The 18,201-nt window shown below is 41.3% G+C and overlaps 2 long non-coding RNA genes across 2 annotated transcripts in view; both read left to right on the top strand.

Annotated features, from left to right (window-relative positions):
* Positions 1-18,201, top strand: part of LOC110743961 — a 131,156-nt gene that overhangs the window by 92,198 nt on the left and 20,757 nt on the right. The gene's annotated exons all lie outside the window — the stretch shown is intronic.
* LOC108587256 lies at positions 11,396-13,615 on the top strand. The gene is made up of 2 exons (XR_001905620.2): positions 11,396-12,598; positions 13,055-13,615. It is a non-coding gene; the product is annotated as an uncharacterized LOC108587256 (long non-coding RNA).

Genomic DNA, 18,201 nt, shown 5'->3' with positions numbered 1-18,201 from the left:
TACTTGTTTTCAGGAAATCATGTGGCCCACATTTCTCAGCCTCCCTTGGAGCTAAACATGGACATGTGACTAAGTCCCACTCAATGAGAAGTTGTTTTGCATGTCCTCTGGAAAATCATTTTAAAAAGATAACTTTCTTCTAGCTACCTGTAGAGCAGATAAAGCCAACAGGACATGCTAACAGATTTGTTGTAGGATGTGAGAAAAAGAGAAGAACCAAGACAAACTTCAGGGAGTTTGGTCAGAGCTACTGGAGGGATAGATATGTCATCAACTGAAATGGAGAAAGCTGTGGGTGAAGGTTTGGAGAAACATCAGGAGTTCAGTTTTGCACGTGGTGAGTTAGAGATGTGTATTTGAGATCCAGGATGGAAATAGCAAGTAGGAAATTTGACATAGAAGCCTGGTGTTCAGGAGAGGTCTGGGCTAGAGAAGTAATTTCTAGAGTCTTTAAAGCTAAGAAATCAAATGAGATCTTTATGGGAATGAGTATAAAGACCATAAAGGGGATCAAGAACTGAGTCCTGGGTACTACAAAATTAAGAGGTCAGGGAAAAGGGGAGAACTCTGCAAAGGAGACAAAGAAGGTGAACATAGTGACCTACGAAGGAAGTCAAGAATATATGGCATCCTTGAAGTCAAGTAGAGAAAAAAAAAAAGAGTGTTCGTTTGAACCAAGTGTTGCTGATAGGCCAAGTGAGGTAAATATTGAGCACTGACCATTGGATTCACCAATGCAGAGGCAAGTCGTGGTGGAATAGTGAGGATGAACCCTGGTTGGTATTGGCTTAATACTATAAGAAACCCCTACCCTCGCTTCATGGACTTTTCCATTGACTTGTGTTTATTTAAATGTGAGAGGAGGGCAGAGGTAAGTAATGCATGACTTTGTCTTTTCTTTCCAGCTCCCACCCATTATATTCATTTGTTATAAGTATTTTTCTATGATACTGTTATTGTGCAGGGCACTCTATTTTTCAGAGCTCACTCTGTCTTTGTCGAACCCTATGTAAGTGCTTTTGCTATCTCCATTTAAGATGAAAAATCTGGAACTCAAAACTTCAGTCAATATGAGACAACTAAGAAGTGGCAGAGTTAACACTTGAAATTAGTCAGTTTGGGTCCAGAGCAAATGCTGTTAAACTCTACCCTCAGATACTCCTCTGATGATGAATATGACATGTTCTTAATCATCAGAGATCAGTTTAGAAGATAATTCAGAGCAGTAAACAGATAACTTAAATGCAGTTTGACAAGGGAATTTAGGCAGGAGCTCCTAAATCAGCCTTGAGTGTTCTAAATGACCTTCCTGAAGAAGGAGGAGCTTAACTGGGTCCTGAAGAGCAGGTAAGAATTAGCTGGATGAAGAGGGGACGATGAAGGAAGAAGATTCCAGTAGAACAGTCAATCTCACAAAGCTCCATGAGTATGAGAGAATACAGCACTTTCAGACAACACTCTTATCATAAGAGATTTCTTTTAAAGATTCTGGATTATATCTGAAGGCAATGGAGAGTCATTAGATAATTGAAGTAGGAGAATGATGTGTTCAGATTTGTATATCTGAAAGATCACGCTAAGCTTCTGCTTTTGAATAGGATGTATTAGTTTGTTGCATTCCAATGTTTCTCCTACAATAACTAGAGGAAACAAGCAATATAAATACAAGTTTAAAGACAGCAGAGAGCTGAAGAAGTAACCAGATGAACTGGGATTCCTCAGAGTTAGAGTCCTTCTGCAATTAACTGAAAATGACTAGGCATTCTCTTTCCTGGGGACATTTGCTAATTCTGGGTTCACACTGAGCACTCAGCTTGGCCCATCCGAAAGAATGCTACTAAAGGAAATAGCAGGCATTTTTGCTTTTGGCAGCCATGTTGGGCCATGTGACAGATTGGAAACTTAGAGAGCTGTAAATGCATGGAATGCACATGGGAGGCTGGGGAACTAGGCTAAGTTTTCTGAAAGTTAAAGTAAAATTTCCCATAATCTAGTGGTGCCTAAGAAACAAAGTCAAACTAGAGGGAGTGGGCCTGCCTCAGACTCACAGTAGGTCTCTCCTTAATGAATCTGCCAGATTTTGAGGCCAAAAATCAGGACCAAAGAGCCGGACTAAATCTCCTTGCCTTTCAGGGATATGAAAAGGGAGACAGCAGGCTGTGGGTCATACTTAAGGAAAGAAAAATGTGGCAAAAAACCTTACTAAGACTGCCCCATTTCAAACTTAGTTCAATCCTTGATTATGAATTAAGTTGATTAGCTATCTGAAGTTTCTACAGTTCTTCTATACACAATGTCTGCTATAGAACTACTTGACATGCAAAGAAATGGAAACATTTGCCTAATAATCATGAAAAAAATAGAAGATCAACAGATGATATAGACCTTGAAATTAGCAGACAAGAACTTTAAAATAATTGTGGGAAATTTTTACATATTTCTATAGTTTGGATGTTTGTCCCCGCAAACCTCTTGCTGACATTTGATCCTCAGTGTTGGAGGACAGGCCTAAAAGGAGGTGTTTGAGTCATGGGGGCAAATCCCTCATGAAATGTCTTGGTGCCATCCTTGCAGTAATGTGCGAGTTATATTAGTTTCTGCTAGAGTTGGTTGTTAAAAAAAGAGCCTGCATTGCCCCATCTCTCCTTCGCTTCCTCGCTTGCCATGTGATCTCTGCACATGCTGACTCCTCTCCACCTTCCACAATGAGTGGAAGAGGTCTGAGGCCCTCACTGGATGCAGATGCCAGCACCATGCTTCTTGTGCAGCCTGCAGAACTGTAAACCAAATAAATCTCCTTTTAAAATAAATTACTCAGCCTCAGGTATTCCATTACAGCAACACTAAGTAGACTAAGACACACACCTCTCACAGTAATTGATACAGCAACTGGTAAAATCTGCAAGAATACAGAAATTATGAACATTATGAATCAACTTGGCATAATCAACATATACAGTACTAGACTTGCAGCTGCAAAGGGCACATTCTCTTCAAATATGTATAAGACATTACCAAAAGAGATTTCATACAGCACCATAAAGCAAGTCTCAGTGAATTAAATCATGAAAAGTGTGTTCTCTGACCACAGTGGAACTAAGTTAGATCACTTACATAAAAATCCCCAAATGTTGGAAATTAACCAATATACTTCTAAATTGGACAGGACACGGAAGAAAACAATAGAAAAGAGAAATCTTTCGAACTGAATGGTGATGACAATATCATACTCATGGAATGTAGCTACAACAGTGCTGAGAACATTTATAATTCCAAATGCATGTATTAGAAAAGAAGCAAGTTAAACCCAAAGAAAGTGGAAAGCAGAAAGTAGTAAGAACAATGATTAATAAAATAGTAGAAATACAATTTAAAAAATCAACAAAGCTAAGAATTGGTTTTTAAAAAAGATTTTACAAATTGATAAGCCCCTAGCAAGACTGATCAAGAAAATGAGAAAATACAAATTGCCTATGTTAAGAATGAAAGATGGACAAAACTATTGATATTATAGACATTATGAAAACATCAAAAGGATATCATGTGAACTTTTATGTAAAGTGGGGGAAAAGGCTGAGCATCCTCAGCTTTGGCATGTAAAAATTCATGTAACCCCCTTTTTTCAGTATGATATCCTTGCAGTCAATTGTGTTCAGTGTTTTCCAGTCTCTTTTCCCAAAGAATAAACCTCTAGTAATCTGCTATGGTGAGAAAAAGACTAATACTCACTCTCCAAAAGAAGGAAGAGATATATGACTTAGGTTTAAAGCAAACTGTCAACAGATCTTGCTGTTTTTAGTCTCAGTTAATCACTGATTCTAGAAGAACATGGAGTTTTTATTTTTAAGACTTTCTGGAATTGTTTCTGTGGTAAAAATTGGCTTACATCTTGACTTTCTCCTGCTGGTTAAGGATTTAATTTTCTCAGAACAAGTAATTTAATTTAATTGCCATTCTTCTGCTTTCTAGCTTCTAGAATTGGGTATCCCTCAACTGCCCTTGCATTTCTCTATTCCTGTGAATATATGCCTTTTTCAAAATTTGGTAGAGAAGTTTCTGGAAGGAAGAGCCTTAAGTGCTCGCGTTCAAAATTCCATCTTTCACTGGAAGTTCCCCTTGGTATCTCTTGCACTATGCTTTGTGTAGTCAGAAAATTGGACTCAGTGTCTTAGGTAGAATGGGGGCTACTCATTTTTATAATACATCTTGTAGAATTATGTGATTTTTAAATATGTTCTTGTGTAGCTTTGATAGAGTAAAAAAATAGAACCACTATAAATACCAAACCAAAACAAAAGGAGGTATAAGGCAACAAAGAAGTAAGAATATTTCACTGGATAGGATTGCTGTAAGGATGAAATAAGATCACATGTATAAACACTATTATGGTGCTCCATAAACAACAGTAGCTGTTTCTCTCTGCTTCCTTAAAATTTTTGTAACAAATATTTTAAGTTCAGGGGTACATGTGCAGGTTGTGTAGGTTTGTTACATAGGTAAATATGTTCAATGGTAGTTTGCTATACAGATCGTCCCATCACCTAGGTATTAAGCCTAGCATCCATTAGCTATTCTTCCTGCTGCTCTCCCTACCCCCCACAACCCTCCAACAGGCCTGCTGCATTGTTTCCTCCCATACGTGCATGTGTTCTCATCATTCAGCTCCCATTTATAAGTGAGAAGTTATGGTATTCAGTTTTCTGTTCCTGTGTTAGTTTGCTGAGGATAATGGCATCCATCTCTATCCATGTCCCTGAAGAGGACATGATCTCTTTCTCTTTTATGGCTGCATAGTATTCCATAGTGTATATTTACCACATTTTCTTTATCCAGTCTATGACTGATGGACATTTAGGTTGATTTTATATCTTTGCTGTTGTGAATAGTGCTGCAAGTGCATGCCTGTATCTTGATAATAGAATGATTTATATTTTGGGGGGTATATATCCAATAATGGGATTGCTAGGTCAAATGGTATTTCTGCCTCTGTGTCTTTGAGGAATTGCCACACTGTCTTCCACAATGGATTGAACTAATTTACACTGGCACCAACAGTGTAAAAGCATTCTTTTTTTTTCACAACCTTGCTAACATGTGTTGTTTTTTGACTTCTTAATAATAGCCATTACAATTAGTGTGAGATGATATATCATTGTGATTTTGATTTGCATTTCTCTAATGATCAGTGATGTTGAGCTTTCTTGTCCTGTTTGTTGGCTACATGTATGCCTTCTTTTGCTAATTGTCTATTCATGTTTTTTGCCCACCTTTAATGGGGTTTTTTTTCTTGTAATTTGTTTAAATTCCTTATAGATGCTGGATATTAGACCTTTGTCAGATGTATAGATTGCAAATATTTTCTCCCATCCTGTAGGTTGTTGTTTTACTCTGTTGATAATTTCTTTGGCAGTGCAGAAGCTGTTTAGTTTAATTAGGCTTATGTGTCAGCTTTTGTTGCAATTACCTTTGGTGTCTTCCTCATGAAATCTTTGCCCATGCCTATGTCCTGAATGGTATTGCCTAGGTTGCTTTCTAGGGTTTTTATAGTTTTGGGCTTTATATTTAAGTCTCTAATCCACCTTGAGTTGATTTTTGTATATAGCGTAAGAAAGGGATCCACTTGCCGGGCGCGGTGGCTCAAGCCTGTAATCCCAGCACTTTGGGAGGCCGAGACGGGTGGATCACGAGGTCAGGAGATCGAGACCATCCTGGCTAACACGGTGAAACCCCGTCTCTACTAAAAAATACAAAAAACTAGCCGGGCAAGGTGGCGGGCGCCTGTAGTCCCAGCTACTCGGGAGGCTGAGGCAGGAGAATGGTGTGAACCTGGGAGGCGGAGCTTGCAGTGAGCTGAGATCCGGCCACTGCACTCCAGCCTGGGCGACAGAGCGAGACTCCGTCTCAAAAAAAAAAAAAAAAAAAAAAGAAAGGGATCCACTTTCAGTCTTCTGCATATGGCTAGCCAGTTCTCCCAGCACAATTTATTGAATAGGGAATCCATTCCCCATTGCTTGTTCTTGTCAGGTTTGTCCAAGATCAGATGGTTGTAGGTGTGCAGTCATATTTCTGGGATTTCTATTCTGTTCCATTGGTCTATGTGTCTGTTTTTGTACCAGTACCATGCTGTTTTGGTTAATGTAGACTTGTAATATAGTTTGATGTCAGGAAGTGAGGCTTCTAGTTTTGTTCTTTTTGCTTAGGATTTTCTTGGCTATTCAGGCTCTGTTTTGGTTTCATATGAATTTTCAAATAGTGTTTTTCTAATTCTGTGAAGAACGTCAATGGTAGTTTAATGAGAATAGCATTGAATCTGTAAATTGCTTTGGGCAGTATGGCCATTTTCACAATATTGAGTCTTCCTATCCATGAGCACTGAATGTTTTTCCATTTGTTTGTGTTACCTCTGATTTCTTTGAGTAATGGTTTGTAGTTCTACCGGAAGAGGTCCATCACTTCTCCTGTTAGCTGTATTCCTAAGTATTTTATTCTTTTTGTGGCAATTGTGAATGCAGTTCATTCATAATTTGGCTCTTGGCTTGCCTGTTGTTGGTGTATAGAAATGCCAACGATTTTTGCACATTGACTGTGTATTCTGAGACTTTTCTGAAGTTGCTTATCAGCTTAAGAAATTTTGAGCTGAGACAGTGGGGTTTTCTAGATACAGGATTATGTCATCTGCAAAAAAAAAAAAAATAGTTTGACTTCCTGTGTTTCTGTTTGAATACACTTTATTTCTCTCTCTTGTCTGATTGCCCTGGCCAGAAATTCTAACACCATGTTGAATAGGAGTGGGAAGAGAGGGCATCCTTGTCTTGTGCCAGTGTATTAGTCTGTTCTCACTTTGCTAATGAAGACATACCCAAGACTGGGTAATTTATAAAGAAAAAGAGGTTTAATGGACTCATAGTTCCATGGGGCTGGGGAGGCATCACAATCATGATGGAAGGCAAAGGAGGAGCAACGTCATGTCTTATGTGGCAGCAGACAAAAGAGAGGGCATGTGCAGGGGAACTCCCCTTTATGAAACCATCAGATCTCATGAGACTTACTCACTATCAGAGAACAGCATGGGAAAGACCTGCCCCCATGATTCACTTACCTCCCACTGGGTCTCTCCCGTGACACATAAGAATTATGGGAGCTAAAATTCAAGATTTAGATTGGGACACAGCCAAACCCTATCAGCTGGTTTTCAAGGGGAATGTTTTCAGCTTTTGCCCATTTGGTGTGATATTGACTGTGGGTTTCTTACATATGGTTCTTATTATTTTGAGGTATATTCCTTCAGTACCTAGTTTATTGAGAGCTTTTAACATGAGGGGATGTTGATTTTATTGGAGGCCTTTTCTGCATCTATTGAGATAATCGTGTGTTTTTTTTGTCTTTAGATCTGTTTATGTGATGAATCACATTTACTGATTTTCGTATGTCAAACCAACCTTGAATCCCGGGGATGAAGCCTACTTGCTTGTGGTGGGTAGGCTTTTTGATGTGCTGCTGAATTTGGTTTGCCAGTATTTTGTTGAGGATTTCTGCATCAATGTTCATCAAGGATATTGGCCTAAAGTTTTCTTTTCTTTCTTTTTTTTTTTTTGAGACGGAGTCTCGTTCTGTTGCCCAGGCTGGAGTGCAGTGGCCAGATCTCGGCTCACTGCAAGCTCCGCCTCGTGGGTTCACGCCATTCTCCTGTCTCAGCCTCCTGAGTAGCTGGGCCTACAGGCGCCCGCCACCTTGCCCGGCTAGTTTTTTTGTATTTTTTAGTAGAGACGGGGTCTTTTTTAAAAAAATATCTGTCAGGTTTTAGTATCAGGATGATGCTGCCTTCATAGAATAAGTTAGGGAGGAGTCTTTCTTTTTCAATTTGTACCTGTGGTAGAATTCATCAGTATATCCATCTGGTTCTGGGCTTTTTTTGGTTGGTAGGCTGTTCCTGCCTTAATTTCAGAACTCGTTATTAATCTATTCAGGGATTTAATTTTTTTCTGATTCAGTCTTGGCAGAGTGTATGTGTCCAGGAATTTATCCATTTCTTCTAGATTTTCTAATTTATTTGCATAGAGGTGTTCATATTATTCTCTGATGGTTGTTTGTATTTCCATGAAGTCAGCGGTAATATCCCCCTTATTATTTCTGATTGTGTCTATTTGAATCTTCTCTCTTTTCTTCTTTATCAGTCTAGCTAGCAGTCTATCTATTTTACTAATTTTTTCAAAAAATCAGCTCCTGGATTCATTGATTTTTTTTTTTTGAAGGGTTTTTTATGTCTTTATCTCCTTCAATTCTGCTCTGATCTTGGTTATGTCATGTGTTCTGCTAGATTTGGGGTTTGTTTGCTCTTGCTTCCTTAGTTCTTTTACTTGTGATGTTAGGTTATTAATTTGAGATCTTTCTAGCTCTTTGATGTGGGCATTTAGTTCTATAAATTTCCCTCTTAACACTGCATTAGCTGTGTCCCAGAGATTCTGATACATTGTCTCTTTTTTCTCATTAGTTTCAAAGAATGTCTTGATTTATGCCTTAATTTCATTACTTACACAGGAGTAATTCAGGAGCAGGTTGGTCAATTTCCATGTAGTTGTGTGGTTTTTTTGAGTGAGCTTCTTAATCTTGAGTTCCAATTTGATTGCACTGTAGTGTGAGATATTGTTTGTTATGATTTCAGTTATTTTGCACTTGCTGAGGAGTGTTTTACTTCTGATTCTGTGATCAATTTTAGAATAGGTGCCATGTGGCAATGAGAAGAACATATATTCTGTTGTTGGCCGGGCGCGGTGGCTCAAGCCTGTATTCCCAGCACTTTGGGAGGCCGAGACGGGCGGATCACGAGGTCAGGAGTTCGAGACCATCCTGGCTAACACGGTGAAACCCCGTCTCTACTAAAAAAATACAAAAAACTAGCCGGGCGAGGTGGTGGGCGCCTGTAGTCCCGGCTACTCGGGAGGCTGAGGCAGGAGAATGGCGTAAAAACCCGGGAGGCGGAGCTTGCAGTGAGCTGAGATCCGGCCACTGCACTCCACCCTGGTCGACACAGCGAGACTCCGTCTCAAAAAAAAAAAAAAAAACATATATTCTGTTGTTTTGGGGTGGAGAGTTCTATAGATACCTATTAGGTCCACTTGATCCAAAAGCTGAGTTCAGGTCCTGAATATCTTTGTTAATTTTCTGTCTTAAGGAGCTAATGTTGTCAGTTGGGTGTTAAAGTCTCAACATTATTAGTGTGGGAGTTAAGTATTCTTGTAGGTCTTTAAGAACTTGCTTTGTAAATCTGAGTGTTCCGGTACTGGGTGTATATATTTTTAGGATAGTTAGCCCTTCTTGTTGAATTGAACACTTTACTATTGTGTAGTGCCCTTCTTTGTCTTTTTAAAATCTTTGTTGGTTTAAAGTCTGTTTTGTCAGAGACTAGGATTGTAGCCCTGCTTTTTTCTGTATTCCATTTGCTTGAATTTTTCTCCATGCCTTTATTTTGAACCTACATGTGTCTTTGCATGTGAGATGGGTCTTTTGAAGACAGCATACCAATGGATCTTGCCCCATTTATATTTAAGATTAGTATTATTATATGTGGATTTGATCCTGTCATCATGATGTTGGCTGGTTGTTTTACAGACTTGTTTATGTGATTGCTTCACTGGTCTATGTACTTTAACATATTTGTAGTGGCTGCTAATGGTTTTTCCTTTCCATATTTAGTGCTTCCTTCAGGATCACTTGCAAAGTAGACCTGATAGTAACAAATTCCCTCAGCATTTGCTTGTCTGAAAATGATCATATTTCTCCTTTGCTTATAAAGCTTAGATTGGTTTGATATGAAATTCTGGTTTGAAACTATTTTTCTTTAAGAATATTGGATATTGGCTCCCTATCTCTTCTAGCTTGTAGGGTTTCTGCTGAGAGGTCCACCGTTAGTCTGATGGACTTCCCTTTGTAGGTGACCTGGCCTTTCTCTCTGGCTGCCTTTGACATTTTTTCTTTCATTTGGACCTTGGAGAATCTGAAGATTATGTGTCTTGGGAATCATCTTCTCATGGAGTATCTTACTGGGGTTCTCTGCATTTCCTGAATTTGAATGTGCCTGTCTTGCTAGTTTGGGGAAGTTCTTTTGGATGATATCCAGGAGTATGTTTTCCAATTTGATTCTATTCTTCCCTTCTTTTTCAGGTACCCCAGTCAGTCGTCGATTTGGTCTGTTTACATGATCCCATATTTCTTGGAGATTTTGTTCATCCCTTTTCATTCTTTTTTTTTTTCTATTCTTGTCTGCCTGTCTTATTTCAGAAAGATAGTCTTCAGGCTCTGAGATTCTTTCCTCCACTTAGTCTATTCTGCTATTAATACTTTTGATTACATTGTGAAGTTCTTGTAGTGTGTTTTCCAGCTCTAACAGGTGAGTTATGTTCCTCTCTGAACTGGCTGTTTTGGCTGTCAGCTCCTGCATTGCTTTATCCTAATTCTTAGCTTCCTTGCATTGGGTTACAACATGCTCCTTTAGCTTAGCGAAGTTTGTTATTACCCACCTTATGAAGTTTACTTCTGTCATTTCAGCCTCAGCCCAGTTCTGTGCCCATGCTGGAGAGGTGTTCTTGGCATTTGGAGGAAAAGGGACACTCTGGCTTTTTGAGTTTTCAGGATTTTTACATTGATTCATTCTCATCTCTGTGGGCTTCTCTTTCTTTGATCTTTGAGGTTACTGACCTCTGGATGGCGTTTTTGTGTTTGTGTTGTTGTTGTTTGTTTTTCTTTTAACAGTCTGTCCACTCTTCTGTAGGGCTGCTTGGTTTGTTGGGGGTCTGCTCAAGATCGTAGTTGCCTCAGTTTTTCCCATACCTGAAGGTATCACCAGTGAAGGCTGCGAAACATCAAAGATGGCAGCCAGCTCTTCCTCTGGGGTCGCGGGTGGTACTGACCTACTGCCATCCCAAATGCACCTGTATCAGGTGGCTGAAGACCCTTGTTTGGAGGTCTCACCTAATCAGGAGGAATGGGATCAGTGACCTGCTTAAAGAAGCTCTCTGGCTGCTTTCTGTTAGAGTAGCTGTTCTGTGTTGGAGATCTCTTCAGCTCCCAATTGATTTGGGCTCTCCACAGGCCCACAGTCTGGACTGGCTGAGAAGCCCCAAGGCCAAGGTGGTAGCCTGCCTCTCCCCTCAGGCACTCCATCCCAGGGAGAACATGGGCAGGGGTGGCTGGAGGCCCCAACTTGGAGGACCCCACTGGCAGGACCCACCCTGTGAGGAGAGTGGATCTCACTTAAGCAGTCTGGCCAGGCCTCAACAAAACAGCTGTGATATGGTAGGGACCCGCTCTGCCCCTGTCAGCTTGGACTCTCCAAAGCTGGCAGGCTGGAACAGCTGAGCTGTCCAACCAACCCAGGTGGCAGCCCTCCCCACCCTTGGGCACTCAGCCCCAGGGAGCAATCAGAGAGCTCTGTTATTAACACATGCTGGTGGGTGTGGCTAGGGGGTCTGGCCAGGAGGTCCTGCTCAGTGAGGAAGAATGGATTGGGGCCTCACTTAGAGAAGCAGTCTGCCCACGATCTGGCAAAGAGACTGTGTTGCTCTGCTGGGTGGACCCTTTCTCCTCTAGACCATTTGGATGCCCCAAAGCCCACAGGCTGGAATGATTGAGTCTACTTAACAGGAGAGGTGACGACCGCCCTTTCCCACCGCCGCCCCCTCCAGGCTCCGCCTCATCTCAGGCAGGCTGCATCCTGTAGCTGGGGGTTGGCTGGAATTCCAAGCCAGTGGGTCTTATCTTTGGAGGTGTCGTGGAAGTGGGGCTTGCAGAATGAGGCTGCTTGCCTCGCTGGATTCTGCTACTTTCTTAAGGGTATGTATGGACCTCCCGCCTTGCTTGAGTTGCAGACACATTTGCTGGGGATCTCAGGGCTGAAGTATGCAAAGCTCCTGGGTCTCTGTGCATGCCTGAGCAGCTGCTCTGCCGAGACTCCACACAGCTTTGTGTGTCAGACCCAAGGCCCTGGTGGGATGGGCTCACGAGGGGATCTCCTGATCCCTTGCTTGCAAAGATCCATGGGAGAAACATAGTTTCCCTTGGCTCTCTATCGCTCCCAGGTGGACCGTTACCCGCTCTGCCTCTCTTCATTCTCTGTGGGTCCAGTTGTTTTCATAATCAGTCCTAATGCAAGAACCTGGATTTTTCAGCTGAAGGTGCTGTGTTCACTTGCCCCTTTCATTCCTCTCCATGAGCGCCCCGGACCTCAGCTGCTTCTAATGGACCATCTTGGCCCCTCCCCCTACTTCCTTTCAATGCTTCCGTTCTCACTCTGTGAAGTCAGTAGGTTCCAACCTTGCTTGTACATTGAATTCACTGGGGAACTTTAGAAAATCCTAATGCCAAGCCACACTGCAAACCAATTGCATCAGGTTTCCTCAGGGTAGGGCCCAGGCATCAGCATTTTCCAAATTCCCAAGGAGCTGATCTATCTGCTGAGGTCAATGAGTGAAACCAGGGCTGAAAGAGAGATCTCAAATGCATTGTCAACAGTACCTACTGACTGCTGTTCCTTCCACTTTGGGAGCAGAAAATGTTACTGTCTTTGCAGTGATTATTAATATTTATGTCAACTCCAGTGTTGGTGAGCAATTTTTCAATTCGATATTCCTCTACCACAAATTCTGGGAACTCTAGTTATGGTTGGGACAACATAGGGACTTGGGAAAGTATTTGCCCAAAGTTCCTAAAATGGAGTTTAAAAAACAAAACAGACCAGGCACGGTGGCCCATGCCTGTAATCCCAGCACTTTGGGAGGCTGAGGCGGGCAGATCACATGAGATCAGGAGTTTAAGACCAGTCTGGGCAACGTGGTGAAACCCTGTCTCTACTAAAAACACAAAAATTAGCTGGGCGTAGTGGTGGGCACCTATAATCCCAGCTACTCGGGAGGCTGAGGCATGGGAATCACTTGAATCCAGGCAGAGGTTGCAGTGAGCCGAGATAGCACTACTGCACTCCAGCCTGGTGACAGTGAGACTCTGTCTCAAAAAACAAAAACAAAAAACGTGTTAGGTATTTGCTTATTTTTTTTAACAGTTGTGATGGGTGAATGGCCCTCCTCAGCCACCCTTCTACTAGATGAGCCCTGCCAGCCCCAGTTGCCATGGATCTTCCAAATAAAGAACCTGCCATGCTGCCATGGCTACCAACACAGACCTTCAGCGGAAGAAGGAGGGAGTAAGGACTGTGAATGGAGAAAAGAGGAAAGAAGGAAAAGGAAGGAAGATGAAGAGACAAAGAGTAGGAGGAGGAGCAGAAGCGGGATGAGTAGGCCAGTGGGATATGTGTTGCTGGGAAATTTGGGGTCTTGCTGCCCCAGTGCCTATGTTGGCTAAGGGTAGAGTAGAAGCCAGAAGGACCCTCTATGGGTCCACCACTGAGGGACCCATTCTCCTCCCCTAAGCCCCACCAGTTTCAGTAGTCTGATGCAGGTCTAGATAGAGACCAATCTGAATTTTTTTAAAACCCTGAAGAATTAAATCAGGAGTAGCATTTGGGGTTGAAAAGTTCCACTGAGGCCAGGTACTATGATAAAATGCCACATATTGAGACAGAATCGGATCTTGTAAAACAATAAAAGTTGCAATATGCCACTTACTTAGTTTAACCCACTTTGTGATTCAGACTTTTGGTAATGTCTAGAATGTAAAATTTAAGGAATTTGACATAAGTATTTTCCGAAAATGACTGAACTCCACCGTAAGAACTAAAAATGCTTTAGTACTGAGTTAGCCCAAACACATTCATACATACCATCAACTCTAAATAATAGATATTGAAGGCTTGTTTTACACTTCTAGCTTGCTTCTGTATAGATGTGTCTGTTCTTAATTAAGGATTTGAAAATTCCTCACAAACTGAACAGTTGAGAGAAGATGGATTCGTGTATTCATTACTCCATTCCTCAAAACATTTATTAACCACCTATGATGCCTTAGGTCTTGGAAAACAAAAAAAGAGAAAGACACCTTGCCTACCCTCAGTAAAGAGAAAATCATAGCCATGTGACCCCAGGGAGCTATGGGACCCCCTGGGAATTGTGTCTTTTCTGGTCTAGTCTAAACTTCTTTTTCTATATAGTCAAAGCCTGCAGATCGTTCTTTGCCAATTGTTGCAAATTGTCTTGTTCCTGATGGATTAAATGCAGATATGGAATTCTGCCTTGGGTCTTGCAATTTTGTAAAATAGATATTTGGTTTTCATCTCCATTTCCTCATGTACAGCTCCTAAAACCCCTGGAATCTCTGGAGTGATAAGAATGTCTTTTGTATGCTAATGAGATGACTGGTGGCTGGGGCCTCCAGGTAGCTTCAGGATAGAGTCTAGTCACCAGAAAGATTAAGGCGTGATTAGAGGATTGGAGCTTTCCAGCCCCACCTCCCAAATTGCAAGGAGGTGTGAGAGCTGAAGGTTGAGTTGATCACCAATAGCCAGTGATGTAATCAATCATGCCTATGTAATGAAGCCTCCATATAAACCCAAAAAGACTGAGTTCTGGAAACTTCTGGATAGCTGAACATATGGAAGTTCCTGGAGGGTGGTGTGCCTGATAAGGGCATGGAAACTCCATACCCCTTCCCTCATGCCTCGCCCTATCTATCCCTTCATCTGGCTATTTATCTGTATCCTTTGTAATATCCTTTATAATCTGGTAAACACAAGTTAAGTGTTTCCTTGAGTTCTGTGAACAGGTCTAGCACATAAATCTAACCTAAGGAAGGGTGGTGGGAACCCCAATTTATAGCTGGTCAGTTAGAAGCACAGGTCACAACCTGGGGATTGTGACTGGCATCTGAAATGGAGGGGGCAGTGTTGTGGGACTGAGACCTCAACCTGTGGGATCTGATGCTACCTGATAGTGTCAGAATTAAATCGAATTTCAGGACACCTAGCTGGTCTGCTGCTGAATTGATTGCTTGGTTGGTGTGTAGGGAAATCCACCCCCACACCTCTGGTGTCAGAAGTATTGTACTGAATGGTGAGAGACAGTAGGAAAACACATTGATTTTTCCTGTATCTTTCTTGTAGGCTTTTAGTGCCATTTTCAGATAGTCCTAAGCCTCTTCCATGCTTGCTTTTGCAGGGCAGTTTTTATCAATAACATTGCTAAGGCTTTTGCTTTTCTCTAGTATGCCCTGGAAAAAGTGTGCTGCTGGGCTTCCTTTCCTCTCTAGAGGAGTGATTTCTTTCAGTCCATGTCCTTGTGTCTGCACACAGCAAGTGATGCAGTCTGAGCACTCTATGTCCTCTTTCTCAGGAAGAAATATTGGATGTTTTAAATTGCTTTGGGTGGAATTAAATTGTAGCTAATTGAGATGGGACTAAGGGTGAGACGAGTAGATTATGGGCAAGAAGACCACAGCAAGGAGTGAGGGCCTGAGAAGCACATGGCAGTGTTGAGGGTATTTATTCCTTCCCTCCCTGAGTAAGGACAATCTGGTTGGCAGAACCAAATCACAAATCAGAGTTTGATTAACACTCCTGTGTTAGGCCATTCTCACATTGCTATGAAGGAATACCAGAGACTAGGTAATTTGTAAAGAAAAAAGGTTTAATTGTCACACAGTTCTGCGGGCTGTATAGGAAGCATGGTGTTGACATCCTTGGCTTCTGAAGAGGCCTCAGGAAACTTACACTCATGGAGGAAGGCAAAGGGGGAGCAGATTTGTCATGTGGGCAAAGCAAGAACAAGAGGGGGGTGGGGGGAAGTGTCACACACTTTTAAACAGCCAGCTCTCGTGAGACAGCATGAAGAGAATGGTGGTGACCCGTTCATGAGAAATCCACCCCATGATCCAATCACCTCCCACCAGGCCCTACCTCCAATACTGGGGATTACAATTCAATAGGAGCTTTGAACGGGGACACAGATCCAGACCATATCAACTATTAATAAAATGATAGCAGACATGCTGTCCAGCAAGATGGAAGGGCAGGAACCACCACTCACAAAGTGAGGCCCATTCAGCTATTGTGTTTTCCAAAATAAATTTGGAGATAGCTGCTGCAATGGAGGGCTATCAACTGGCCTTCTACATCCCCTAATGAAAGAGATGTTTTGCTGAAATATTATGGTGGTTTAATAACACAAACTTGGATTTGTCCAGGCAGAGTTACAGGGTCACAACCAAGTGGTGGAGTCTTAGAGGGTTAGCTAGCCTATTCAGTGAGGAATTAGTAGTGTGTCTTCTGTAATCTTCAATTTACAAATCCTCAGTGATGTACCATTGTTTAACATAAATAAAGTATTCCTCTGGCCCAGGGCAGGAAGACCATTTTCAGTTGTTTTATTCATAATGGTAATGAGTTTATAGTAAGCCATCCGCGCTGGATCAGTCCACTTTGTGATTTAAAAAATCCCTTCTGGAAGAGGGGTATCCACGACTGGCACGCTGCCAACGTACTGGAACATTGTTTTACTTTGTGCGAAGCTCACCAGTTTGAGTGAACCAAAGCTGTGAACTTGCGTTCAGAATAACCACCAAGGTGAAAAGCCCAGGCTTGCCCACGGAGGTGCTAAAAAAAAACTGCTTATAAAGGCTTATAAAGGTCTAAACTACTTACAGAGTTTTGAAAACATCATTTACTGGAACTTCAATTTGAATTATTGCCTTAAGCTTGGTGCGGTAGTATAAAATTAATTCTCATTTCATGTGGAAAAAAGGAGGAAAATACCGTTTTTTAGAATTGCTTCCTCATATTTAATTACATAAAATTTAAAAACATACTTATTTATTTATTTACTTTTTCAAGACAGGGTCTCACTCTGTTGCCCAGACTGGAGTGCGGTGGTACCATCACAGCTCACTGCAGTCTCGACCTTCACAGGCTCAGGTGATCCTCCCAGCTCAGCCTGCCAAGTAGCTGGGACTATAGGCATGCGCCACCACACCCGGCTAATTTTTATACTCTTTTGTGGAGCGGGTGTTTCACCATATTGCCCAGGCTGGTCTCCAACTCCTGGGGGTCAAGTGATCCGCTGGCCTTGGTCTCTCAAAGTGCTGAGATTACAGGTGTGCACCACTGTCCCAACCTAAAAACATATTTCATAAAAATTATTTTAAATTAATTCATTTATTTTTGAGTCAGAGTCTCGCTCTGTTGCTCAGGCTGGAGTGCAATGGCGCAATCTTGGCTCACTGCAACCTCCGTCTCCGGGGTTCAAGCAATTCTCTTGCCTCAGCCTCCCAAGTAGCTGCGACTACAGGCGCCTGCTACCATGCCCAGCTAATTTTTTTGTATTTTTAGTAGAGACGAGGTTTCACCATGTTAGCTAGGATGGTCTCAATCTCCTGACCTCGTGATCTGCTTGCCTTGGCCTCCCGAAGTGCGGGGATTACAGGCGTGAGCCACCACACCTGGCCAATAAACATTATTTCTTACGGCAGTTTTAGTTTCATAGCAAACTTGAACAGAAATACAGAGCAGAAATGTGATCTCATATATTTAAACACTTTGCGTTTATTTATGTAATTGGGTTGTTTATCTTATAGGTTTTGAGAGTTCTTTGTACAGTCTGGACATAAAGTCTTTGTTATGTTTGTGAATTGCAATATTTTTTTCCCATTCTGTGAATTATCTTTTCATTTTCTTAGCAGTTTATTCTGATGAGCAGGTGTTTTAAATTTCAATTAAGTCCAATTTGTCAATTTGTTTCTTTCATGATTTTTGAGTTATACTTTTTGTGTCCTATCTAAGAAATCTTGCCTAACCCCAGGTCATAGCTATTTTCTTCTGTTTTGTTTTGTTTTTTTTTCTACAAATTTTATAGTCTTAGGTTTGTCTGTTAGGCCTATGATCTATTTTGAATTAATTTTGTATATGATGTTAGATGAGTTAAAAAAAAATGCTTGTAGCTAATTAGTCCAGCACCATTTGTTGAAACGACTATCTTCTTTCCATTGAATTACCTTGGCGCCTTTGTCAAAAAAATCAATTGACGATACATGTGTGTGTCTATACTCCATTCTGTTCCATTGATCTATATATCTTTGTTTTCTTGTTTGTTTTGCTAATATCACACTATCTTGATTATTGTAGCTTTATAGTAAGTCCTGAAATCAGACATTATAAGCTCTCCAACATTTTTTTCAAAACTGTTTTGGTTATTTCTACTTTTAAAAAAAGGCATGAGAAAGAGCATAATTTGGAAATTAAGAAGGACTTTTATGCAGAGGAACTAT

Source organism: Papio anubis, chromosome 8 (assembly GCF_008728515.1).
Source record: "Papio anubis isolate 15944 chromosome 8, Panubis1.0, whole genome shotgun sequence".
NCBI lineage: Eukaryota > Metazoa > Chordata > Mammalia > Primates > Cercopithecidae > Papio > Papio anubis.
Note: the sequence above shows the minus strand (reverse complement) of the source record. Positions and strands in the feature narration are given on the sequence as shown.